The sequence below is a fragment of the Triturus cristatus genome, chromosome 2_1, assembly GCF_964204655.1.
Source record: "Triturus cristatus chromosome 2_1, aTriCri1.1, whole genome shotgun sequence".
Classification (NCBI taxonomy): domain Eukaryota; kingdom Metazoa; phylum Chordata; class Amphibia; order Caudata; family Salamandridae; genus Triturus; species Triturus cristatus.
The window spans coordinates 279,899,492-279,924,914 of NC_140581.1; positions in this window are offsets into that span (position 1 = coordinate 279,899,492).

Genomic DNA, 25,423 nt, shown 5'->3' on the forward strand with positions numbered 1-25,423 from the left:
TTTTTAGGTTTGCAAGGGATTCTGGGTAACAGACCCTGGTGGGAGGCAGTCAAGTCACCCCATCCTGGATTCCCCTGGGTGTCTAGTTTTTAAAAATGTATAGGTTTGCTAGGTTTCCCAAGGTGCCCGCAGAGATAGGGTTCAAAAACTAGAGCTAGGCACTTTGCCAAAAAAGGGTAATTTTTCACTGCGATATTGAGGTGTGACCACGTTGCGTTTTGCACCGTTTCCTGTCGCGGGCACTAGGCCGACCCGCACAAGTTAGGTACCGTTTTTCTTGTAAGACTTTGGGGGACGCGGGGTGGGTGGAAATTTGTGGATCCACGCAGATTCCGGAACTTTCCACCACAGAAATGTGAAGAAAATATGGTTTTTTTGACAATTTTTGAGGTTTGCAAGGAGTTCTGGGTAGCAGACCCTGGTTGGAGGCAGTCAAGTCACCCCATCCTGGATTACCCTGGGTGACTAGTTTTCAAAAATGTATAGGTTTGCTAGGTTTCCCAAGGTGGCCGCAGAGCTAGGGTTCAAAAACTAGAGCTAGGCACTTTGCCAAAAAAGGGTCATTTTTCACTGCGATATTGAGGTGTGACCACGTTGCGTTTTGCGCCGTTTCCTGTCGCGGGCACTATGCCGACCCAAACAAATGAGGTACCATTTTTCTCGTAAGACTTTGGGGAACGCAGGGTGGATGGAAATTTGTGCTCCACGCAGATTCCGGAACTTTCCACCACAGAAATGTGGAGAAAATATGTTTTTTTGGACAATTTTTTAGGTTTGCAAGGGATTCTGGGTAACAGACCCTGGTGGGAGGCAGTCAAGTCACCCCATCCTGGATTCCCCTGGGTGTCTAGTTTTCAAAAATGTATAGGTTTCTAGGTTTCCCAAGGTGCCTGCAGAGCTAGGGTTCAAAAACTAGAGCTAGGCACTTTGCCAAAAAAGGGTAATTTTTCACTGCGATATTGAGGTGTGACCACGTTGCGTTTTGTGCCGTTTCCTGTCGCGGGCACTGGGCCGACCCGCACAAGTGAGGTACCGTTTTTCTTGTAAGACTTTGGGGAACGCGGGGTGGGTGCAAATTTGTGGATCCACGCAGATTCCGGAACTTTCCACCACAGAAATGTGGGGAAAATGTGTTTTTAAAAACAATCTTTTAGGTTTGCAAGGGATTCTGGGTAACAGACCCTGGTGGGAGGCAGTCAAGTCACCCCATCCTGGATTCCCCTGGGTGTCTAGTTTTAAAAAATGTATAGGTTTGCTAGGTTTCCTAAGGTGCCCGCAGAGCTAGGGTTCAAAAACTAGAGCTAGGCACTTTGCCAAAAAAGGGTAATTTTTCACTGCGATATTGAGGTGTGACCACGTTGCGTTTTGCGCCGTTTCCTGTCGCGGGCACTAGGCCGACCCGCACAAGTGAGGTACTGTTTTTCTTGTAAGACTTTGGGGGACGCGGGGTGGATGGAAATTTGTGGCTTCATGCAGGTTCCGGAACATTCCACCACAGAAATGTGGAGAAAATATGTTTTTTTGGACAATTTTTTAGGTTTGCAAGGGATTCTTGGTAACAGACCCTGGTGGGAGGCAGTCAAGTCACCCCATCCTGGATTACCCTGGGTGTCTAGTTTTCAAAAATGTATAGGTTTGCTAGGTTTCCCAAGGTGCCCGCAGAGCTAGGGTTCAAAAACTAGAGCTAGGCACTTTGCCAAAAAAGGGTCATTTTTCACTGCGATATTGAGGTGTGACCACGTTGCGTTTTGCGCCGTTTCCTGTCGCGGGCACTAGGCCGACCCACACAAATGAGATACCATTTTTCTCGTAAGACTTTGGGGACCGCGGTGTGGATGGAAATTTGTGGCTTCATGCAGATTCCGGAACATTCCACCACAGAAATGTGGAGAAAATATGTTTTTTTTGACAATTTTTTAGGTTTGCAAGGAATTCTGGGTAATAGACCCTGGTGGGAGGCAGTCAAGTCACCCCATCCTGGATTCCCCTGGGTGTCTAGTTTTAAAAAATGTATAGGTTTGCTAGGTTTCCCAAGGTGCCCGCAGAGCTAGGGTTCAAAAACTAGAGCTAGGCACTTTGCTAAAAAAGGGTCATTTTTCACTGCGATATTGAGGTGTGACCACGTTGCGTTTTGCACCGTTTCCTGTCGCGGGCACTAGGCCGACCCACACAAATGAGGTACTGTTTTTCTTGTGAGACTTTGGGGGACGCGAGGTGGGTGGAAATTTGTGGATCCACGTAGATTCCGGAACTTTCCACCACAGAAATGTGGAGAAAATATGTTTTTTTTGACAATTGTTTAGGTTTGCAAGGAATTCTGGGTAACAGACCCTGGTGGGAGGCAGTCAAGTCACCTCATCCTGGATTCCCCTGGGTGTCTAGTTTTAAAAAATGTATAGGTTTGCTATGTTTCCCCAGGTGCCCGCAGAGCTAGGGTTCAAAAACTAGAGCTAGGCTCTTTGCCAAAAAAGGGTCATTTTTCACTGCGATATTGAGGTGTGACCACGTTGCGTTTTGCGCCGTTTCCTTTCGCGGGCACTAGGCCGACCCACACAAATGAGGTACCATTTTTCTCGTAAGACTTTGGGGAACGCGGGGTGGATGGAAATTTGTGGCTTCACGCAGATTCCGGAACTTTCCACCACAGAAATTTGGAGAAAATATGTTTTTTTTGACAATGTTTTAGGTTTGCAAGGAATTCTGGGTAACAGACCCTGGTGGGAGGCAGTCAAGTCACCCCATCCTGGATTCCCCTGGGTGTCTAGGTTTCAAAAATGTATAGGTTTGCTAGGTTTCCCAAGGTGCCCGCAGAACTAGGGTTCAAAAGCTACAGCTAGGCACTTTGCCAAAAAAGGGTCATTTTTCACTGCGAAATTGAGGTGTGACCACGTTGTTTTTTGCGCCGTTTCCTGTTGCAAGCACCAGGCCGACCCACACAAGTGAGGGACCGTTTTTCTTGTAAGACTTTGGGGGACGCGGGGTGGGTGGAAATTTGTCGATCCACGCAGATTCCGGAACTTTCCACCACAGAAATGTGGAGAAAATATGTTTTTTTGGACAATTGTTTAGGTTTGTAAGGGATTCTGGGTAACAGACCCTGGTGGGAGGCAGTCAAGTCACCCCATCCTGGATTCCCCTGGGTGTCTAGTTTTCAAAAATGTATAGGTTTGCTAGGTTTCCCAAGGTGCCCGCAGAGCTAGGGTTCCAAAACTAGAGCTAGGCACTTTGCTAAAAAAGGGTCATTTTTCACTGCGATATTGAGGTGTGACCACGTTGCGTTTTGCACCGTTTCCTGTCGCGGGCACTAGGCCGACCCGCACAAGTGAGGTACCATTTTTCTTGTAAGACATTGGGGAATGCGGGGTGGATGGAAATTTGTGGCTCCACGCAGAGTCCGGAACTTTCCACCACAGATATGTGGAGAAAATATGTTTTTTTTTACAATTTTTTAGGTTTGCAAGGGATTCTGGGTAACAGACCCTGGTGGGAGGCAGTCAAGTCACCCCATCCTGGATTCCCCTGGGTGTCTAGTTTTCAAAAATGTATAGGTTTGCTAGGTTTCCCAAGGTACCCGCAGAGCTAGGGTTCAAAAACTAGAGCTAGGCACTTTGCCAAAAAAGGGTGATTTTTCACTGCGATATTGAGGTGTGACCACGTTGGGTTTTGCGCCGTTTCCTGACGCGGGCACTAGGCCGACCCGCACAAGTGAGATACCGTTTTTCTCGTAAGACTTTGGGGGACGCGGGGTGGGTGGAAATTTGTGGATCCACGCAGATTTCGGAACTTTCCACCACAGAAATGTGGAGAAAATATGTTTTTTTTGACAATTTTTGAGGTTTGCAAGGAATTCTGGGTAACAGACCCTGGTGGGAGGCAGTCAGTCACCCCATCCTGGATTCCCCTGGGTGTCTAGTTTTCAAAAATGTATAGGTTTGCTAGGTTTCCCAAGGTGCCCGCAGAGCTAGGGTTCAAAAACGAGAGCTAGGCACTTTGCTAAAAAAGGGTCATTTTTCACTGCGAGATTGAGGTGTGACCACGTTGCGTTTTGTGCCGTTTCCTGTCGCGGGCACTAGGCCGACCCGCACAAATGAGGTACAATTTTTCTCGTAAGACTTTGGGGATTGCGGGGTGGATGGAAATTTGTGGCTCCACACAGAGTCCGGAACTTTCCACCACAGATATGTGGAGAAAATATGTTTTTTTTGACAATTTGTTAGGTTTGCAAGGGATTCTGGGTAACAGACCCTGGTGGGAGGCAGTCAAGTCACCCCATCCTGGATTCCCCTGGGTGTCTAGTTTTCAAAAATGTATACGTTTGCTAGGTTTCCCAAGGTACCCGCAGAGCTAGGGTTCAAAAACTAGAGCTAGGCACTTTGCCAAAAAAGGGTAATTTTTCACTGCAATATTGAGGTGTGACCACGTTGGGTTTTGCGCCATTTCCTGATGCGGGCACTAGGCCGACCCGCACAAGTGAGGTACCATTTTTCTCGTAAGACTTTGGGGGACGCGGGGTGGGTGGATATTTGTGGATCCACGCAGATTCCGGAACTTTCCACCACAGAAATGTGGAGAAAATATGTTTTTTTTGACAGTTTTTGAGGTTTGCAAGGAATTCTGGGTAACAGACCCTGGTGGAAGGCAGTCAAATCACCCCATCCTGGATTACCCTGGGTATCTAGTTTTCAAAAATGTATAGGTTTGCTAGATTTCCCAAGGTGCCCGCAGAGCTAGGGTTCAAAAACTAGAGCTAGGCACTTTGCCAAAAAAGGGTCATTTTTCACTGCGATATTGAGGTGTGACCATGTTGCGTTTTCTGCCGTTTCCTGTTGCGGGCACTAGGCCGACCCACACAAATGAGGTACCATTTTTCTCGTAAGACTTTGGGGAACGCGGGGTGGATGGAAATTTGTGGCTCCAGGCAGATTCCGGAACTTTCCACCACAGAAATTTGGAGAAAATATGTTGTTTTTGACAATGTTTTAGGTTTGCAAGGAATTCTGGGTAACAGACCCTGGTGGGAGGCAGTCAAGTCACCCCATCCTGGATTCCCCTGGGTGTCTAGTTTTCAAAAATGTATAGGTTTGCTAGGTTTCCCAAGGTGCCCGCAGAGCTAGGGTTCAAAAGCTACAGCTAGGCACTTTGCCAAAAAAGGGCCATTTTTCACTGCGAAATTGAGGTGTGACCACGTTGTGTTTTGCGCCGTTTCCTGTCGCAAGCACTAGGCCGACCCGCACAAGTGAGGGACTGTTTTTCTTGTAAGACTTTGGGGGACGCGGGGTGGGTGGAAATTTGTCGATCCACGCAGATTCCGGAACTTTCCACCACAGAAATGTGGAGAAAATATGTTTTTTTGGACAATTTTTTAGGTTTGCAAGGGATTCTGGGTAACAGACCCTGGTGGGAGGCAGTCAAGTCACCCCATCATGGATTCCCCTGGGTGTCTAGTTTTTAAAAATGTATAGGTTTGCTAGGTTTCCCAAGGTGCCCGCAGAGATAGGGTTCAAAAACTAGAGCTAGGCACTTTGCCAAAAAAGGGTAATTTTTCACTGCGATATTGAGGTGTGACCACGTTGTGTTTTGCGCCATTTCCTGTCGCAAGCACTAGGCCGACCCGCACAAGTAAGGTACCGTTTTTCTCGTAAGACTTTGGGGAACGCGGGGTGGGTGCAAATTTGTGGATCCACGCAGATTCCGGAACTTTCCACCACAGAAATGTGGGAAAAATGTGTATTTTTGGACAGTTTTTTAGGTTTGCAAGGGATTCTGGGTAACAGACCCTGGTGGGAGGCAGTCAAGTCACCCCATCCTGGATTCCCCTGGGTGTCTAGTTTTTAAAAATGTATAGGTTTGCTAGGTTTCCCAAGGTGCCCGCAGAGATAGGGTTCAAAAACTAGAGCTAGGCACTTTGCCAAAAAAGGGTAATTTTTCACTGCGATATTGAGGTGTGACCACGTTGCGTTTTGCACCGTTTCCTGTCGCGGGCACTAGGCCGACCCGCACAAGTTAAGTAGCGTTTTTCTTGTAAGACTTTGGGGGACGCGGGGTGGGTGGAAATTTGTGGATCCACGCAGATTCCGGAACTTTCCACCACAGAAATGTGAAGAAAATATGTTTTTTTTGACAATTTTTGAGGTTTGCACGAGTTCTGGGTAGCAGACCCTGGTGGGAGGCAGTCAAGTCACCCCATCCTGGATTACCCTGGGTGACTAGTTTTCAAAAATGTATAGGTTTGCTAGGTTTCCCAAGGTGGCCGCAGAGCTAGGGTTCAAAAACTAGAGCTAGGCACTTTGCCAAAAAAGGGTCATTTTTCACTGCGATATTGAGGTGTGACCACGTTGCGTTTTGCGCCGTTTCCTGTCGCGGGCACTATGCCGACCCAAACAAATGAGGTACCATTTTTCTCGTAAGACTTTGGGGAACGCAGGGTGGATGGAAATTTGTGCTCCACGCAGATTCCGGAACTTTCCACCACAGAAATGTGGAGAAAATATGTTTTTTTGGACAATGTTTTAGGTTTGCAAGGGATTCTGGGTAACAGACCCTGGTGGGAGGCAGTCAAGTCACCCCATCCTGGATTCCCCTGGGTGTCTAGTTTTCAAAAATGTATAGGTTTCTAGGTTTCCCAAGGTGCCTGCAGAGCTAGGGTTCAAAAACTAGAGCTAGGCACTTTGCCAAAAAAGGGTAATTTTTCACTGCGATATTGAGGTGTGACCACGTTGCGTTTTGTGCCGTTTCCTGTCGCGGGCACTAGGCCGACCCGCACAAGTGAGGTACCGTTTTTCTTGTAAGACTTTGGGGAACGCGGGGTGGGTGCAAATTTGTGGATCCACGCAGATTCCGGAACTTTCCACCACAGAAATGTGGGGAAAATGTGTTTTTAAAAACAATCTTTTAGGTTTGCAAGGGATTCTGGGTAACAGACCCTGGTGGGAGGCAGTCAAGTCACCCCATCCTGGATTCCCCTGGGTGTCTAGTTTAAAAAAATGTATAGGTTTGCTAGGTTTCCTAAGGTGCCCGCAGAGCTAGGGTTCAAAAACTAGAGCTAGGCACTTTGCCAAAAAAGGGTAATTTTTCACTGCGATATTGAGGTGTGACCACGTTGCGTTTTGCGCCGTTTCCTGTCGCGGGCACTAGGCCGACCCGCACAAGTGAGGTACTGTTTTTCTTGTAAGACTTTGGGGGACGCGGGGTGGATGGAAATTTGTGGCTTCATGCAGGTTCCGGAACATTCCACCACAGAAATGTGGAGAAAATATGTTTTTTTGGACAATGTTTTAGGTTTGCAAGGGATTCTTGGTAACAGACCCTGGTGGGAGGCAGTCAAGTCAACCCATCCTGGATTACCCTGGGTGTCTAGTTTTCAAAAATGTATAGGTTTGCTAGGTTTCCCAAGGTGCCCGCAGAGCTAGGGTTCAAAAACTAGAGCTAGGCACTTTGCCAAAAAAGGGTCATTTTTCACTGCGATATTGAGGTGTGACCACGTTGCGTTTTGCGCCGTTTCCTGTCGCGGGCACTAGGCCGACCCACACAAATGAGGTACTGTTTTTCTTGTGAGACTTTGGGGGACGCGGGGTGGGTGGAAATTTGTGGATCCACGTAGATTCCGGAACTTTCCACCACAGAAATGTGGCGAAAATATGTTTTTTTGGACAGTTTTTTAGGTTTGCAAGGGATTCTGGGTAACAGACCCTGGTGGGAGGCAGTCAAGTCACCCCATCATGGATTCCCCTGGGTGTCTAGTTTTCAAAAAGGTATAGGTTTGCCAGGTTTCCCAAGGTGCCGGCAGAGCTAGGGTTCAAAAACTAGAGCTAGGCACTTTGCTAAAAAAGGGTCATTTTTTACTGTGATATTGAGGTGTGACCACGTTGCGTTTTGCGCCGTTTCCTGTCGCGGGCACTAGGCCGACCCACACAAGTAAGGTACCGTTTTTCTCGTAAGACTTTGGGGAACGCGGGGTGGGTGCAAATTTGTGGATCCACGCAGATTCCGGAACTTTCCACCACAGAAATGTGGGGAAAATGTGTTTTAAAAAAAAATCTTTTAGGTTTGCAAGGAATTCTGGGTAACAGACCCTGGTGGGAGGCAGTCAAGTCACCCCATCCTGGATTCCCCTGGGTGTCTAGTTTTAAAAAATGTATAGGTTTGCTAGGTTTCCTAAGGTGCCCGCAGAGCTAGGGTTCAAAAACTAGAGCTAGGCACTTTGCCAAAAAAGGGTAATTTTTCAGTGCGATATTGAGGTGTGACCACGTTGCGTTTTGCGCCGTTTCCTGTCGCAGGCACTAGGCCGACCCGCACAAGTGAGGTACCGTTTTTCTTGTAAGACTTTGGGGGACGCGGGGTGGATGGAAATTTGTGGCTTCATGCAGATTCCGGAACATTCCACCACAGAAATGTGGAGAAAATATGTTTTTTTTGACAATTGTTTAGGTTTGCAAGGAATTCTGGGTAACAGACCCTGGTGGGAGGCAGTCAAGTCACCCCATCCTGGATTCCCCTGGGTGTCTAGTTTTCAAAAATGTATAGGTTTGCTAGGTTTCCAAAGGTGCCCGCAGAACTAGGGTTCAAAAGCTACAGCTAGGCACTTTGCCAAAAAAGGGTCATTTTTCACTGCGAAATTGAGGTGTGACCAAGTTGTTTTTTGCGCCGTTTCCTGTTGCAAGCACCAGGCCGACCCACACAAGTGAGGGACCGTTTTTCTTGTAAGACTTTGGGGGACGCGGGGTGGGTGGAAATTTGTCGATCCACGCAGATTCCGGAACTTTCCACCACAGAAATGTGGAGAAAATATGTTTTTTTGGACAATTTTTTAGGTTTGCAAGGGATTCTGGGTAACAGACCCTGGTGGGAGGCAGTCAAGTCACCCCATCCTGGATTCCCCTGGGTGTCTAGTTTTCAAAAATGTATAGGTTTGCTAGGTTTCCCAAGGTGCCCGCAGAGCTAGGGTTCAAAAACTAGAGCTAGGCACTTTGCTAAAAAAGGGTCATTTTTCACTGCGATATTGAGGTGTGACCACGTTGCGTTTTGCACCGTTTCCTGTCGCGGGCACTAGGCCGACCCACACAAGTGAGGTACCATTTTTCTTGTAAGACATTGGGGAATGCGGGGTGGATGGAAATTTGTGGCTCCACGCAGAGTCCGGAACTTTCCACCACAGATATGTGGAGAAAATATGTTTTTTTTTTACAATTGTTTAGGTTTGCAAGGGATTCTGGGTAACAGACCCTGGTGGGAGGCAGTCAAGTCACCCCATCCTGGATTCCCCTGGGTGTCTAGTTTTCAAAAATGTATAGGTTTGCTAGGTTTCCCAAGGTACCCGCAGAGCTAGGGTTCAAAAACTAGAGCTAGGCACTTTGCCAAAAAAGGGTGATTTTTCACTGCGATATTGAGGTGTGACCACGTTGGGTTTTGCGCCGTTTCCTGACGCGGGCACTAGGCCGACCCGCACAAGTGAGATACCGTTTTTCTCGTAAGACTTTGGGGGACGCGGGGTGGGTGGAAATTTGTGGATCCACGCAGATTTCGGAACTTTCCATCACAGAAATGTGGAGAAAATATGTTTTTTTTGACAATTTTTGAGGTTTGCAAGGAATTCTGGGTAACAGACCCTGGTGGGAGGCAGTCAGTCACACCATCCTGGATTCCCCTGGGTGTCTAGTTTTCAAAAATGTATAGGTTTGCTAGGTTTCCCAAGGTGCCCGCAGAGCTAGGGTTCAAAAACGAGAGCTAGGCACTTTGCTAAAAAAGGGTCATTTTTCACTGCGAGATTGAGGTGTGACCACGTTGCGTTTTGTGCCGTTTCCTGTCGCGGGCACTAGGCCGACCCGCACAAATGAGGTACAATTTTTCTCGTAAGACTTTGGGGAACGCGGGGTGGATGGAAATTTGTGGCTCCACGCAGAGTCCGGAACTTTCCACCACAGATATGTGGAGAAAATATGTTTTTTTTGACAATTTGTTAGGTTTGCAAGGGATTCTGGGTAACAGACCCTGGTGGGAGGCAGTCAAGTCACCCCATCCTGGATTCCCCTGGGTGTCTAGTTTTCAAAAATGTATACGTTTGCTAGGTTTCCCAAGGTACCCGCAGAGCTAGGGTTCAAAAACTAGAGCTAGGCACTTTGCCAAAAAAGGGTAATTTTTCACTGCAATATTGAGGTGTGACCACGTTGGGTTTTGCGCCGTTTCCTGATGCGGGCACTAGGCCGACCCGCACAAGTGAGGTACCATTTTTCTCGTAAGACTTTGGGGGACGCGGGGTGGGTGGATATTTGTGGATCCACGCAGATTCCGGAACTTTCCACCACAGAAATGTGGAGAAAATATGTTTTTTTTGACAGTTTTTGAGGTTTGCAAGGGATTCTGGGTAACAGACCCTGGTGGAAGGCAGTCAAGTCACCCCATCCTGGATTACCCTGGGTATCTAGTTTTCAAAAATGTATAGGTTTGCTAGATTTCCCAAGGTGCCCGCAGAGCTAGGGTTCAAAAACTAGAGCTAGGCACTTTGCCAAAAAAGGGTCATTTTTGACTGCGATATTGAGGTGTGACCATGTTGCGTTTTCTGCCGTTTCCTGTTGCGGGCACTAGGCCGACCCACACAAATGAGGTACCATTTTTCTCGTAAGACTTTGGGGAACGCGGGGTGGATGGAAATTTGTGGCTCCAGGCAGATTCCGGAACTTTCCACCACAGAAATTTGGAGAAAATATGTTGTTTTTGACAATGTTTTAGGTTTGCAAGGAATTCTGGGTAACAGACCCTAGTGGGAGGCAGTCAAGTCACCCCATCCTGGATTCCCCTGGGTGTCTAGTTTTCAAAAATGTATAGGTTTGCTAGGTTTCCCAAGGTGCCCGCAGAGCTAGGGTTCAAAAGCTACAGCTAGGCACTTTGCCAAAAAAGGGCCATTTTTCACTGCGAAATTGAGGTGTGACCACGTTGTGTTTTGCGCCGTTTCCTGTCGCAAGCACTAGGCCGACCCGCACAAGTGAGGGACTGTTTTTCTTGTAAGACTTTGGGGGACGCGGGGTCGGTGGAAATTTGTCGATCCACGCAGATTCCGGAACTTTCCACCACAGAAATGTGGAGAAAATATGTTTTTTTGGACAATTTTTTAGGTTTGCAAGGGATTCTGGGTAACAGACCCTGGTGGGAGGCAGTCAAGTCACCCCATCGTGGATTCCCCTGGGTGTCTAGTTTTCAAAAATGTATAGGTTTCTAGGTTTCCCAAGGTGCCTGCAGAGCTAGGGTTCAAAAACTAGAGCTAGGCACTTTGCCAAAAAAGGGTAATTTTTCACTGCGATATTGAGGTGTGACCACGTTGCGTTTTGTGCCGTTTCCTGTCGCGGGCACTAGGCCGACCCGCACAAGTGAGGTACCGTTTTTCTTGTAAGACTTTGGGGAACGCGGGGTGGGTGCAAATTTGTGGATCCACGCAGATTCCGGAACTTTCCACCACAGAAATGTGGGGAAAATGTGTTTTTAAAAACAATCTTTTAGGTTTGAAAGGGATTCTGGGTAACAGACCCTGGTGGGAGGCAGTCAAGTCACCCCATCCTGGATTCCCCTGGGTGTCTAGTTTTAAAAAATGTATAGGTTTGCTAGGTTTCCTAAGGTGCCCGCAGAGCTAGGGTTCAAAAACTAGAGCTAGGCACTTTGCCAAAAAAGGGTAATTTTTCACTGCGATATTGAGGTGTGACCACGTTGCGTTTTGCGCAGTTTCCTGTCGCGGGCACTAGGCCGACCCGCACAAGTGAGGTACTGTTTTTCTTGTAAGACTTTGGGGGACGCGGGGTGGATGGAAATTTGTGGCTTCATGCAGGTTCCGGAACATTCCACCACAGAAATGTGGAGAAAATATGTTTTTTTGGACAGTTTTTTAGGTTTGCAAGGGATTCTGGGTAACAGACCCTGGTGGGAGGCAGTCAAGTCACCCCATCATGGATTCCCCTGGGTGTCTAGTTTTCAAAAAGGTATAGGTTTGCCAGGTTTCCCAAGGTGCCGGCAGAGCTAGGGTTCAAAAACTAGAGCTAGGCACTTTGCTAAAAAAGGGTCATTTTTTACTGTGATATTGAGGTGTGACCACGTTGCGTTTTGCGCCGTTTCCTGTCGCGGGCACTAGGCCGACCCACACAAGTAAGGTACCGTTTTTCTCGTAAGACTTTGGGGAACGCGGGGTGGGTGCAAATTTGTGGATCCACGCAGATTCCGGAACTTTCCACCACAGAAATGTGGGGAAAATGTGTTTTAAAAAAAAATCTTTTAGGTTTGCAAGGAATTCTGGGTAACAGACCCTGGTGGGAGGCAGTCAAGTCACCCCATCCTGGATTCCCCTGGGTGTCTAGTTTTAAAAAATGTATAGGTTTGCTAGGTTTCCTAAGGTGCCCGCAGAGCTAGGGTTCAAAAACTAGAGCTAGGCACTTTGCCAAAAAAGGGTAATTTTTCAGTGCGATATTGAGGTGTGACCACGTTGCGTTTTGCGCCGTTTCCTGTCGCAGGCACTAGGCCGACCCGCACAAGTGAGGTACCGTTTTTCTTGTAAGACTTTGGGGGACGCGGGGTGGATGGAAATTTGTGGCTTCATGCAGATTCCGGAACATTCCACCACAGAAATGTGGAGAAAATATGTTTTTTTTGACAATTGTTTAGGTTTGCAAGGAATTCTGGGTAACAGACCCTGGTGGGAGGCAGTCAAGTCACCCCATCCTGGATTCCCCTGGGTGTCTAGTTTTCAAAAATGTATAGGTTTGCTAGGTTTCCCAAGGTGCCCGCAGAACTAGGGTTCAAAAGCTACAGCTAGGCACTTTGCCAAAAAAGGGTCATTTTTCACTGCGAAATTGAGGTGTGACCAAGTTGTTTTTTGCGCCGTTTCCTGTTGCAAGCACCAGGCCGACCCACACAAGTGAGGGACCGTTTTTCTTGTAAGACTTTGGGGGACGCGGGGTGTGTGTGGAAATTTGTCGATCCACGCAGATTCCGGAACTTTCCACCACAGAAATGTGGAGAAAATATGTTTTTTTGGACAATTTTTTAGGTTTGCAAGGGATTCTGGGTAACAGACCCTGGTGGGAGGCAGTCAAGTCACCCCATCCTGGATTCCCCTGGGTGTCTAGTTTTAAAAAATGTATAGGTTTGCTAGGTTTCCCAAGGTGCCCGCAGAGCTAGGGTTCAAAAACTAGAGCTAGGCACTTTGCTAAAAAAGGGTCATTTTTCACTGCGATATTGAGGTGTGACCACGTTGCGTTTTGCACCGTTTCCTGTCGCGGGCACTAGGCCGACCCGCACAAGTGAGGTACCATTTTTCTTGTAAGACATTGGGGAATGCGGGGTGGATGGAAATTTGTGGCTCCACGCAGAGTCCGGAACTTTCCACCACAGATATGTGGAGAAAATATGTTTTTTTTTTACAATTGTTTAGGTTTGCAAGGGATTCTGGGTAACAGACCCTGGTGGGAGGCAGTCAAGTCACCCCATCCTGGATTCCCCTGGGTGTCTAGTTTTCAAAAATGTATAGGTTTGCTAGGTTTCCCAAGGTACCCGCAGAGCTAGGGTTCAAAAACTAGAGCTAGGCACTTTGCCAAAAAAGGGTGATTTTTCACTGCGATATTGAGGTGTGACCACGTTGGGTTTTGCGCCGTTTCCTGACGCGGGCACTAGGCCGACCCGCACAAGTGAGATACCGTTTTTCTCGTAAGACATTGGGGGACGCGGGGTGGGTGGAAATTTGTGGATCCACGCAGATTTCGGAACTTTCCACCACAGAAATGTGGAGAAAATATGTTTTTTTTGACAATTTTTGAGGTTTGCAAGGAATTCTGGGTAACAGACCCTGGTGGGAGGCAGTCAGTCACCCCATCCTGGATTCCCCTGGGTGTCTAGTTTTCAAAAATGTATAGGTTTGCTAGGTTTCCCAAGGTGCCCGCAGAGCTAGGGTTCAAAAACGAGAGCTAGGCACTTTGCTAAAAAAGGGTCATTTTTCACTGCGAGATTGAGGTGTGACCACGTTGCGTTTTGTGCCGTTTCCTGTCGCGGGCACTAGGCCGACCCGCACAAATGAGGTACAATTTTTCTCGTAAGACTTTGGGGAACGCGGGGTGGATGGAAATTTGTGGCTCCACGCAGAGTCCGGAACTTTCCACCACAGATATGTGGAGAAAATATGTTTTTTTTGACAATTTGTTAGGTTTGCAAGGGATTCTGGGTAACAGACCCTGGTGGGAGGCAGTCAAGTCACCCCATCCTGGATTCCCCTGGGTGTCTAGTTTTCAAAAATGTATACGTTTGCTAGGTTTCCCAAGGTACCCGCAGAGCTAGGGTTCAAAAACTAGAGCTAGGCACTTTGCCAAAAAAGGGTAATTTTTCACTGCAATATTGAGGTGTGACCACGTTGGGTTTTGCGCCGTTTCCTGATGCGGGCACTAGGCCGACCCGCACAAGTGAGGTACCATTTTTCTCGTAAGACTTTGGGGGACGCGGGGTGGGTGGATATTTGTGGATCCACGCAGATTCCGGAACTTTCCACCACAGAAATGTGGAGAAAATATGTTTTTTTTGACAGTTTTTGAGGTTTGCAAGGAATTCTGGGTAACAGACCCTGGTGGAAGGCAGTCAAGTCACCCCATCCTGGATTACCCTGGGTATCTAGTTTTCAAAAATGTATAGGTTTGCTAGATTTCCCAAGGTGCCCGCAGAGCTAGGGTTCAAAAACTAGAGCTAGGCACTTTGCCAAAAAAGGGTCATTTTTGACTGCGATATTGAGGTGTGACCATGTTGCGTTTTCTGCCGTTTCCTGTTGCGGGCACTAGGCCGACCCACACAAATGAGGTACCATTTTTCTCGTAAGACTTTGGGGAACGCGGGGTGGATGGAAATTTGTGGCTCCAGGCAGATTCCGGAACTTTCCACCACAGAAATTTGGAGAAAATATGTTGTTTTTGACAATGTTTTAGGTTTGCAAGGAATTCTGGGTAACAGACCCTAGTGGGAGGCAGTCAAGTCACCCCATCCTGGATTCCCCTGGGTGTCTAGTTTTCAAAAATGTATAGGTTTGCTAGGTTTCCCAAGGTGCCCGCAGAGCTAGGGTTCAAAAGCTACAGCTAGGCACTTTGCCAAAAAAGGGCCATTTTTCACTGCGAAATTGAGGTGTGACCACGTTGTGTTTTGCGCAGTTTCCTGTCGCAAGCACTAGGCCGACCCGCACAAGTGAGGGACTGTTTTTCTTGTAAGACTTTGGGGGACGCGGGGTCGGTGGAAATTTGTCGATCCACGCAGATTCCGGAACTTTCCACCACAGAAATGTGGAGAAAATATGTTTTTTTGGACAATTTTTTAGGTTTGCAAGGGATTCTGGGTAACAGACCCTGGTGGGAGGCAGTCAAGTCACCCCATCGTGGATTCCCCTGGGTGTCTAGTTTTCAAAAATGTATAGGTTTGCTAGGTTTTCCAAGGTGCCCGCAGAGCTAGGGTTCAAAAACGAGAGCTAGGCACTTTGCCAAAAAAGGGTCATTTTTCACTGCGATATTGAGGTGTTACCACGTTGCGTTTTGCGCCGTTTCCTGTCGCGGGCACTAGGCCGACCCACACAAATGAGGTACCATTTTTCTCGTAAGACTTTGGGGGACGCGGGGTGGGTGTAAATTTGTGGATCCACGCAGATTCCGGAAATTTCCACCACAGAAATGTGGAGAAAATATGTTTTTTTTGGGACAATTTTTTAGGTTTGCAAGGAATTCTGGGTAACAGACCCTGGTGGGAGGCAGTCAAGTCACCCCATCCTGGATTCCCCTGGGTGTCTAGTTTTCATAAATGTATAGGTTTGCTAGGTTTCCCAAGGTGGCCGCAGAGCTAGGGTTAAAAAACTACAGCTAGGCACTTTGCCAAAAAGGGCCATTTTTCACTGCGAAATTGAGGTGTGACCACGTTGGGTTTTGCGCCGTTTCCTGTCGCAAGCACTAGGCCAACCCGCACAAGTGAGGTACCGTTTTTCTTGTAAGACTTTGGGGGACGCGGGGTGGGTGGAAATTTGTGGATCCACGCAGATTCCGGAACTTTCCACCACAGAAAACTGGAGAAAATATGTTTTTTCGGGGTTTGCGAGGGATTCTGGGTAACAGACCCTGGTGGGAAGCAGTCAAGTCACCCCGTCCTGGATTTCCCTGGGTGTCTAGTTTTCAAAAATGTATAGGTTTGCTGGGTTTCCCAAGGTGCCCGCAGAGCTAGGGTTCAAAAACTACAGCTAAGCATTTTGCTAAAAAAGGGTCATTTTTCACTGCAATATTGAGGTGTGACCACGTTGCGTTTTGCGCCGTTTCCTGTTGCGGGCACTAGGCCGACCCGCACAAGTGAGGTACCATTTTTCTCGTAAGACTTTGGGGAACGCGGGGTGGATGGAAATTTGTGGCTCCACGCAGAGTCCGGAACTTTCCACCACAGATATGTGGGAAAAATTTGGTTTTTTTGACAATTTTTTAGGTTTGCAAGGGATTTTGGGTAACAGAACCTGGTGGGAGGCAGTCAAGTCACCCCATCCTGGATTCCCCTGGGTGTCTAGTTTTCAAAAATGTATAGGTTGGCAACATTTCACTAGGTGCCGGCAGAGCTATTGTTAAAAAACTACAGCTAGACACTTCGCAAAAAAAGGGTACATTTTCATTGTGAAAATGTGGTATGTTCACGTTGGGTTTTGAGCCCTTTCCTGTCGTGGGCACTATGCCTACCCACACAAGTGAGGTACCATTTTTATCGGGAGCCTTAGGGTAATTCAGGTTTGTAAAGGAACTGTTATTATCTATTGACTTTCGATGCATTTCTGCCTTCCAAATGAAAGATATTGTGTAAAAAAGAAGTCATTCTAAAAAATGACTGATAATTCTCATGCTAGTATGAGTATTCCCAATTTCAGAAATGTGCAAATATCTACTGTTTCTAAACTCTATATTTTGTTCCTATTTCAGAAATACATAGGTGTCTTTCATACCGATTTTTCCATGTACACATTTTTACAGAATAATTACTATATACCCGGTACATAATAAAAAACCATTGCAAGTTGCTGCTCAGTTTTTGGCTCTGGGTTCGTCGGGTTCTTGGTGAACCTACAAGTCCTATATATCCCCACAACTAGTAATGTCCAGCGGATGTAACGGTATATTGCTTTCAAAGAGCTGTCATAATTAGAAGAAGTTACAGGTGAAAACGTTGACACAAAAGGCTGTTTTTTTCAACTAATTTTCAATTTGTCCTATATTTAATTGTTAGTTTCTATAAAGAAACCTTGATGGATCTACACAAATTACCCCTTGCTGAATTCAGAATTTTGTCTACTTCTCTAAAATGTATAGCTTTCCAGGATCCATAATTGCTTTTGTACCCATTTCTACCATTAACTGGAAGGAGGTCAAAAGCACAAAGAATAGCAAAAATAGGCTATGTCCCAGAAAAATGCCAAAACTGTGTAAAAGATTTTGGGTTTCTGACAAAAGTCTGGTATCCCCTAAAAGCTGGGAAAATGGTGATTTCAACCCCACAAACCCTTTTTTGATAACATTTGCAGGGAAAAACCCAGATTCTTTCATTTGCAGCCCGTTTTCCCCATTTTTCCGAAGAAAAACTAAATTTTGCTGTATTTTGGCTCATTTCTGTGACCCCTCCAGGGGAATCCACAAACCCTGAGTACCTTTAGAATCCCCATGATATTGGAAGAAAAGGACACAAATTTGTCGAGGATACCTTATGTGGTCAAAAAGTTACAGGGGCCTCATCGCGCACTACCCCAAATAGCCAAAAAAAGGCTTGGCACAGGAGGGGGAAAAGGCCTGGCAGCGAAGGGGTTAACAATATCAACCTAGTTCTAAATAATCTCTCACTCGGTTATTATGTATAAATACGGGTTAGAAGGTCCCCCACTTCACTAAATCTGCAATATATAACTCTCACCTTATGGCGTGTTCGGCGTGGCGTAGACGCGGAAATGTTCTTCCGGTGTCCGTCGTGCTGCTCACTATCGTGTCCTCCTATTGGACCACCCCTCCACGTGTACTTTATAGGTCCTTTCAGGCATGTGATGCATGTTAAACCGATGTGCCGATATATTCTAATAATCCTCATACCATACATTATGAGTTAAAAATAACTCTATGTATCCTTACCCTAAATTAAAATCTAATCGCCACTTAATCCTAGTCACCATCCTATTTATATATCGCCGCAAGATATCTTAGATGATTCCTAACTCCATGCGACTTGTGCTGACTCTACTTTTCTGATTGGTCCCCCCGGACACGTGATACTCTATCAGTATCGTACCAATATTGTGTTTATTTTCTAAATAAAATAAGCATATGTAGTATAAGTTTAATTTGTTCCTGTAGAGATCATTGTCTTCATATATTTGTTCGTAAAACAGAACATGTCGGGATATCGCTAAGTTCCAGCATGGTTTCCACAGTCACTAATGCATGGAAGCTTCAAACTAAATCCAACTTTATTGGTGTCTCTGATGTATTCGTAATCTATTCACCCTATTGTTAAGCAGGTTGAAAATATTAATGGGTCCATTGTCCCTAACAAAATTTAATCTTTATGGTCCTATGTGTACAATGAATAGATTGATGTCTAAAACGATCTCATTATGATCTTCCTCTGTGTCGACATCTTACAGATACATCATCACGTGCTTAGTGTTATGTTATATTCACCCCCCTCTTTTTATGATCATTTCACTAACATCATTTTGATTATTGATTCAAAAAAAAAATTGGGACAAACCTCACAATTTATTCACATCACTGTGGGAATCCTAGCATATAATGGTTGTATTTACCCTTTCTTTGTGATTTTATTATACCTACTCCAATTTCAAATTTTTTCATAATTTTATTATCAGTAGGGCAAACAGGAATGCGCAATCACACATCTCGGTACAATGCTAGACTTCTAATTTATCTGAGACCGAACAACTGTCGGAGTAAAAATGTTATTTACCTCCTGATTTGCCCATGTGGTTTGGGATATGTAGGTGAAACCAGTAGAGAAGTACGTATTCGCCTGTTAGAACATAAATCAGCGATTAGAACAAAGAAAGAAAATGCTCCACTTACAGATCATTTTTCGAAACTAAACCATGATTGTAATCAATTCCAATGGTTTATTTTGGAAAAGGTGGTGATCAATAGAAGAGGAGGCGACTTAAATTCAAAAACAAGAAAACAATGGTACATGTGCCATCTCAATACTGTAGATCGGGGACTCAATTCAAAGGAGGACTGGATGAGTATAACAGACACATAGGTTGATGTACTTGAAAAGATAATAACCCGCAATACATCTTATAGCCATATTATGATAATTGACAGATCGGTCTCAGATAAGTTAGAAGTCTAGCATTGTACCGAGATGTGTGATTGCGCATTCCTGTTTGCCCTACTGATAATAAAATTATTTAAAAAATTGAAATGGGAGTAGGTATAATAAAATCACAAAGAAAGGGTAAATACAACCATTATATGCTAGGATTCCCACAGTGATGTGAATACATTGTGAGGTTTGTTCCAAATTTTTTTTGAATCAATAATCAAAATGATGTTAGTGAAATGATCATAAAAAGAGGGGAGTGAATATAACATAACACTAAGAACGTGACGATGTATCTGTAAGATGTCGACACAGAGGAAGAACATAATGAGATTGTTTTAGACATCCATCTATTCATTGTACACATAGGACCATAAAGATTAAATTTCGTTAGGGACAATGGACCCATTAATATTTTCAACCTGCTTAACAATAGGGTGAATAGGTTACGAATACATCAGAGACACCAATAAAGTTAGATTTAGTTTGAAGCTTCCATGCATTAGTGACTGTGGAAACCTTGCTGGAACTTAGCGATATCCCGACACGTTCTGTTTTACGAACAAATATATGAAGACAATGATCTCTACAGGAATAAATTAAACTTATACTACATATGCTTATTTTATTTAGAAAATAAACACAATATTGGTACGATACTGATAGAGTATCACGTGTCCGGGGGGACCAATCAGAAAAGTAGAGTCAGTACAAGTCGCATGGAGTTAGGAATCATCTAAGATATCTTGCGGCGATATATAAATAGGATGGTGACTAGGATTAAGTGGCGATTAGATTTTAATTTAGGGTAAGGATACATAGAGTTATTTTTAACTCATAATGTATGGTATGAGGATTATTAGAATATATCGGCACATCGGTTTAACATGCATCACGTGCCTGAAAGGACCTATAAAGTACACGTGGAGGGGTGGTCCAATAGGAGGACACGATAGTGAGCAGCACGACGGACACCGGAAGAACATTTCCGCGTCTACGCTACGCCGAACACGCCATAAGGTGAGAGTTAGATATTGAAGATTGAGCGAAGTGGGGGACCTTCTAACCCGTATTTATACATAATAACCGAGTGAGAGATTATTTAGAACTCGGTTGATATTGTTAAACTTTGCAATCCTAGGACAAGGCGGTGATATCAATAGGGAGATCTGATTCGGGACCCCTACATCCCTCGGTAATACTGGAATATCAAGCAAACCATACAGGATTAGAGGCGGCTTGAAACAGAAGGTAGGCTTCGATAAGGTTATTTTTATGCGGACCTATACATAGAAGATGGTAATTTCGTCTCTATATATTATAGATTGAAAGGACATGTGGAATAAATAAACACGATCGAAAAGAGCTGATAATACAGGAACAGACCAGTAATACTCAAGGTTGAGGAGACGATAATGTTATAAGCCGGTGAGGAAAAATATTGTTTTGCGAAAATAGAATAAGCGGTATACAATTGAATTAGAAAAATGTGGGGTGGAACAGCAGTCACCATTGGGGTTCTCAAGTGAAGGTGTGTATATTTACAGACACATGGAGTGAATTAAATGACGGATTGTGACATATAAATATAAGGGGATAAAAGTATTAAAAGAAGGTCACAGATCTTAGAAAGGAATGGAATAACAATGGATTGATAAGGGGGCAGATGAAAGGAATGTATTAGAATGAAGGAGTTGAGTAAATTAGGGTACAGTACAAATGAAATTAGGTGACCCTATATTTTTATTTCTAAACAGGATCGAACCAATAAGACATCACAATTGAGAAAACATTCATCCGTGGTCTTGATAAAGATGGTGGGATAGAGAAAGGCCATCGAAACGTGTCGACGCATTCAAAATCACAATCGAAAGGACTGTTACATATTTGTAGCTATATAAGTGCCAGATATACCACCAGCTGTACCACTAAGACTATTGGTCCATTCAGATGTGCAATATATGACAAAGTATACTGTCTTTTATGTTGTTTTCTCTGTTATGCGGGTTCGTAACGGGATGTGATTAATTGTGTTATTCATTGTATCCTCTTTATATTTTTGATATTGTGTTGATTGTATGTTTTTTAATTGTCCTAGTAGGGGACTTGCACAGGATATGTTTTTAACAGGATAAAATGTATGTGTTGTATACAATAAATGTAAAAAACATTTTAGATTTCTGAGATATTGTGACTCAGAACTATTTGTGTGTGGGCTTATCAAGGGACTTCGATTTTGATACCAGTGCTGATTTTAAACAACATGTTAGAGGGCCTTCTCACTTAGCCGGACATACCTTGGATGGTATTTTTTCTAACCATCCAGGCATGTCATTTATAGGTCGACTACCTCTTGTTTGGTCTGATCACACTGCCGCTCTGTTTGACCTAAATGTGGAGGTCCAACAGATAAGGAGCAGATGTCACAAATAATTGGTATAGATTAGAGCCTGGAATAAAGTTGATGCGATTACTTTGCAGGAAGTTTTAACTTCCACAGCGGGCCAAATAACGGAAGAAGTAGAGGAAGCGGCTGCCTCCTAAACCAGATGGCTTACACAGGCATGTGATGAATTGGCTCCTCGTAAACTTATTTTATGGAAAAGAGTACATCCCTCGGCCCCATGGTATATAGAGGAGATAAAAATTCACAAGTGTAATTGCAAACGCTTAGAACGCAATTGGAGAAAAGGCTATCTCGACGCAGAGAAGACATTGTATAAATCTAGCCTGCGAATCTACAAGCAAGCTGTTCTTTCGGCTAAACAGAAATATTATTCAACCCAAATTGAATTGGCTAAGAACTCACCTAAGGAGCTTTTCCAAACGGTTTCTAAGCTGGCCTCTCTGAGGCCAGCTACTATTCAGTCTAGTCCTGATCTCTGCGAGGAGATTGCCAATTTCCTCCATACAAAAGTGACAAACATATTTTCAGCCGTCAGTGACTCAAATAAGGGTGGTCTGTTCAAGGCGAATGATCCTGAACACTTAAGACTCCCCTCGCATGCCATGGAGGAATTTAAACCACTGACCGTGCCGGACACGTTGGATCTTCTTATAGGAGTCAAATCGGGCTCGCCTTTAGATCCTTGCCCAGTAAAAATTACCAAAATTGCCCCTGACCCAATTGCTTTATTTCCTACAGCTTTTTTAAAAGTTATGTTCAAATTTTTGACAGTTTCCAAAGCAATGGAAGATGGCTTCTATACTACCTCTGTTAAAAAAGCCCAGCCTTGACCCTAATGATCCTAATAATTTTCGGCCGATTTCACGCTTTCCTCTTCCTGCGAAGGTGGTCGAAAAGGCGATGAATGGTCAACTCAGTGCTTTCTTGAAGGAAGCTCAAGTGTTGGATTCCTCCGAACACGGTTTTAGAGAGAGACACAGCACAGAATCTGCCCTTATCAAGGCTACAGATGAGATCAGAATAGCAGTGGATCAGGGAGGTAGGGCAGCCCTGATCCTATTGGATCTTTCAGCCGCATTTGACACGGTCCATCACGGGATTCTGATGGACTGTCTCAGAGAATGTGGCGTAAAGGGCAAAGCCTGGGATTTGCTCAAATCATTTCTCTCAGACAGAGGCCAGATTGTATCCCCGGGAAGTTTCAATCGAAACTTTTCTTGCCATGTGGCGTACCGCAGGGGTCCTCCCTGAGCCCGCCACTCTTTAATGTGTACGTTTCGTCTCTGGCGCCTGTTATTAGTGCTTATGGGTTTGGGATTACCTCCTATGCAGACGACACGCAAATCGTGGTATCACTATTACCAGGCCACAAAACTGGAATAGACATCCGCTTCCAGTCTTGCATGGAGGCAGTAGGAAGATGGATGGCGGGTAACTGCTTAAAGCTGAACTCGGATAAAACCGAGGTGATGCTGTTTGGGAACAAAACTAACTTTTGGACCCCCACCTGGTGGCCGGCCTCCCTCGGGCCACTCCCCATACCCTCAAAAAAGGTGAAACATTTGGGTATTTTGCTAGATGAGAAACTATCCTTGGGAGCCCAGGTCAATGCGGTAGTCTCAAAAACAGGGTATGTTTTAAGAACAGTGAAGAAGGTCGTGAGTCTTCTCCCGTTGGACTGCCGGAAAACAATAGTCACAGCCCTGGTTTTATCGAGGCTGGACTACTGTAACAGTCTATACCTGAACATTCAGCAAAAGTTTCTGTACAATCTTCAGTTGCTCCAGAATGCCGCGGCCAGACTTCTTACAAGTACTCCTAAATTCTCCCCAATCTCGCAAGAGATAAAAAAAAAACTGCACTGGCTCCCGGTGAGGAACCGGGTGCAGTTTAAATCACTATGTATTGTTTTTAAAGCACTGCAAGGCTGGAGACCTGACCATTTCAGACGTCAATTCCAATGGTATAAACCAATGCGAATTCTACGATCATCAGAAGCAAAACTGGTCGTAGTCCCTTCAACTAAAAAAGCCCAGTGGGGCGGCAGAAGCTTCTCCCTGTGTGCTGCGAAGGCCTGGAATGGGCTTCCATTTCATCTGAGAAATGCTACCAATCTTTTAGTGTTTAGGAAGTGTTTAAAGACCTGGCTTTTTGACAAATAATTTCCTTTCTCCAGGCCCAGTATCAAGAGAAGTAACTAGCGCCAGGACACCTTCAGATAATCGCACGCTCTAGAAATCGCTTTAACATTAACATTAACATTAACAGCACATTTATTATTCTAACTCTTTTGTCACAAATTTTAGGGATAGTGCATATTTATTATTTGGAGGATGAATTTACTATTTCAACTCCAGTCCCACAAACATCTGGGAGAGGGCATTCATTTCATGGGAGGGGTTGAGATCAATAATCTCCAGTCAAATAAACTTTTTTGAAAATACAGATATTGATAAAGGAGAATATACTGTATTATACTAACTCTAATGATCGTCATTTTTACTACATTTAAAAAGTATTCAATAAATAAAAATCAATTGTTTATTATTTCATTTTTATTTTTATAGATATTGTTTTATAAAAACAAATATATTAACATTACAATTGTAATTACTTTTTAATGGAATACATTTATATTTTTTAGAAAATATTATTGTATTTCCTTTTTAAATATATGTTTTTATAAATCCAAAAGAGTAATAGTTAACTTATTTTTAATATATACATTTGTTTTATTAGTATATCTAAATGTTATTTTAGACGTAGTATTCTTTAATAATATAATATCAAAATATTAACCCAATATTTACATGTTATCAGCCGCGGTCCGTGCAGGTAAGAGCGGTGGGGCCTGGTGGGGACCGGTGGGGGCGGGGGGGATTTCGACGGACGATGGAAAATTAAATAACTAATTCATTTTCCCTCGTCACCGTCCGTCAAAATCCCCCCCCCCACTGGGCCCCACCGCCCCACGCTCTTACCTGCAGCGTCCGCGGCCGCATGTTATTCTTCCTTATAATAATAAACTCCCTTCCAAGAAACCCCAAGACATCCATTTGTTTATTTAAAACAGATCAATCAACCACAATGTTTTATAACATTATTACATTATTTGTAGTTTCATTGAATAGAATTGCAATTTAAAATATTAATACACCAGAATATAAATTAATGTATCTTTATAGCAAACATAACTATCCACCTAATACCCCAACAAAACCCCAAATCCAAAAAGAAACACATATACACATTTTAACATTATAAATAAAGTATTATATATATATCAGTTAATTAAATACAATAAAACTAATAATATAAACAAATAATTATTACGCCTGAGTTACTACATTTTTAAATTATAACATTATCAACCAAATACCAATAAATCCCACAACCCTAGAAAAAAGAATTAAACATATTGACATATAAAACTTTAACATACATTATAATTATATTTTCTATAATAATATTTTAAATTATTATACTTTAAACATCAATAATATAAACACCTGTAGAACAAGATATTTTACCTTCAAAAATGATGTCCCTCATCTTTTAGGCACTCATGATAGTTTGAGCAGGATATTATGGTAAAAAAATATTTTAGAGTTAAATTATTCTACTTTAAAGGCATAGGGCCTGAATATGAGTTTTGTGGTCTTTCCACCATACTGC